This window comes from Bos javanicus, chromosome 7 (genome assembly GCF_032452875.1).
Source record: "Bos javanicus breed banteng chromosome 7, ARS-OSU_banteng_1.0, whole genome shotgun sequence".
NCBI lineage: Eukaryota > Metazoa > Chordata > Mammalia > Artiodactyla > Bovidae > Bos > Bos javanicus.
In genome coordinates this window covers 109,278,569-109,281,718 of record NC_083874.1, presented here as the reverse complement: position 1 = coordinate 109,281,718, position 3,150 = coordinate 109,278,569, and positions in this window count along the sequence as shown.

Sequence of the window (3,150 nt, the reverse complement as noted above, 5' to 3'; positions counted from 1 at the left end):
ATTAAGTATTACTCCAATGCTAGTACCTAATTACTGAATATCTAATATCCAGTTACTGAACGTAATAAAGATATATCCGTGTTCCTTAAGAATGATGGCTCAAGATTGGGATTGGCTCAGGTCCAAAGCTTACTGTTTATTAAAAGGAGGATAAAAAGTCCTGTGTGTGTGTATGTGTGTGTGTGTGTGTGTGTGTGTGTGTGTACACTTTCCATATAAAAACAAGGGCAGCTCACAATTTCACGTTTACGTTACTGGAGAAAGGATGCCTTATTAAAAGGAGGATAACTGGGTAGCCACTTGAGAGGAAGAAACAACAGCCTCACCTCACAACCTACTGTTAAATGAATTCCAGCTGTAATATATTGCTTTCTTTTTTGTTTGTTTTTGAAGATTGAATACTGGAAGAAAATACTTGGTGAATATTTTTCAGATAGTGGATTGGAAAACTTTATGAAGGTGACAGCAAAGTCAAAAGCAGTGTAGAGAAAGAGTAATCAACTTGACCATACAAAATTTGAATTTCTACATGAGATAAAAAAGTAAAAACACAATAATCAAAATTTAAAGACAAACCACAAACTGGGAAAATGACACTTTAACATGGTTTGGACAATGGGTTACTTTATTGTAAAAACGAACTCTTATCAGTAAGGGAAAAGCAGTAGAAATACAAGCAAAGGACATGAAGAGGCAATTTATTTTTAAAGAAATGCAAATGGGTAATAGTTAAATGAACAAGTATCTGTGTAACTGGAGAAAGGCAAATTTGAGTAATAACCATTTTTCCTCTATAAAAACTATGTTTAAAAGGGCAATACACAATATTGTGCAAAGTGAGAAAAAAGTAACTCTTATTCAGTTCTGGAGTATAAAATATAAACTTTATATGGTGTGTGTGTGTGTGCACGTGTGTGTGTGCACACTCAGTTGTCCAGTCTTGTCCAACTCTTGTGACCCCATGGATTGTACTCACCAGGCTCCTCTGTCCATAGAATTTTCCAGGCAAGAAAATAACTTATGTATTTTTTAAACGTATTTGGCTGTTCTGAGTCTTACTTGCGGGCTGTGGGGTCTCTGATCTCTGCTGAGGCATGCAGGATTTTTAGTTGTGGTATGCAGGAGCTAGTTTCCTGACCTGAGATCAAACCTGGGCCATTTGCATCAAGAGCTTAGAGTCTTAGCCCTTGCACCACCAGGGAAGTCCTAAAATATAACAACTTTTCCATAGAGGGCATTTTGGCAGTATATATTTAAAAAATATAAAAATAGCCATAGCTTTTGACTCCTAAATCTTAGGAAACAAACATAGGGTGTACATATTTACTTATGGACATAGTCATGATATAATTGCTCACAATAGGAAAAATTGTTAGGATTTCAAATATCAAGTAATTATTACTAATAATTAAAATGGTGCATCCATATGGTTCTTTAATCAAAATATATTTATTGAGCACCTAACTGTACCAGGTACTATTCTAAGCAATGTGGACAGAGTAATAGATAAACAAGATGAAGTCCCTACATTGCTGAACTGACATTCTATTGGGAGGCAAATAACAGGTAAATTTATCATATCAAATAATGAAACAAACATCTACAATGTCAGATAATGACGTGTATTATATTTTGAAAATTAAATGATAGAGGCAGAATTTTTAGATTGCCTTGTCAGGGAAGCCAATAATCTTTGAAATAATCTTTAAACAGACATACGTGAAAGAATAAGCCATGTGCGACTATCTTGGAGAAAAATTTTCAAAGTAGAGCCAATTATAAGGTCTGATGACAAACTAGGAAGCCAGTGAGCAAGGATTCACTGAGAATGGAAAGGGGTGCAGGGCTCAAGTTGGACAGGGCCTTGCTGGTGACAGACAGTGATTCAGGTTCTATGCAGAGCACATAACGAGAAACGCGGGTCTGGAAGACGCACACGCTGGAATCAAGATTGCCGGGAGAAATAGCAATAACCTCAGACATGCAGATGACACCACACTTATGGCAGAAAGTGAAGAAGAACTAAAAAGCCTCTTGATGAAAGTGAAAGAGGAGAGTGAAAAAGTTGGCTTAAAGCTCAACATTCAGAAAACGAAGATCATGGCATCGGGTCCCATCACTTCATGGCAAATAGATGGGGAAACAGTGGAAACAGTGGCTGACTTTATTTTGGGGGGCTCCAAAATCACTGCAGATGGTGATCACAGCCATGAAATTAAAAGACGCCTACTCCTTGGAAGGAAAGTTATGACCAACCTAGATAGCATATTGAAAAGCAGAGACATTACTTTACCAACAAAGGTCTGTCTAGTCAAGGCGATGGTTTTTCCTGTGGTCATGTATGGATGTGAGAGTTGGACTGTGAAGAAGGCTGAGAGCTGAAGAATTGATGCTTTTGAACTGTGGTGTTGGAGAAGACTCTTAAGAGTCCCTTGGACTGCAAGGAGATCCAACCAGTCCATTCTGAAGGAGATCAGCCCTGGGATTTCTTTGGAAGGAATGATGCTAAAGCTGAAACTCCAGTACTTTGGCCACCTCATGTGAAGAGTTGACTCATTGGAAAAGACCCTGGTGCTGGGAGGGATTGGGGGCAGGAAGAGAAGGGGACGACAGAGGATGAGATGGCTGGATGGCATCACTGACTCGATGGATGTGAGTCTGAGTGAACTCCAGGAGTTGGTGATGGACAGGGAGGCCTGGCGTGCTGCGATTCATGGGGTCGCAAAGAGTCAGACACAACTGAGTGACTGAACTGAACTGAAGAGTAGAGGGGGGTGACCTTAATGATGTTCTAGAAGGAGAAACCTGGCTTCCTTTTGGGGCAAAGGTGAAAGTCTCTTCTACTTGGCAGGATGTTTCGAGCTGCTGAGGTAAGCGATAGTAGTAATTTGATCTAGAGCGATAGTGGTGAAGGAGCTGAGAAGGGCTGGAGGCAGCATGTTAAATGATTACATCACAGGTACAGCGTAAATGACAAGTTAATGTGTCCATGTTAGATTAAAACTATTGTGCATCATATGATTTCACTATTGTAAAAATAACAATGAAGATACACAATAAAAGGATATATGTTATGTCTGGGTGTAGGTTTACTTATGTTTTATTTTTTTATTCTCCACTTTCTAATTGTTTTAAGATAGCATTTTATGG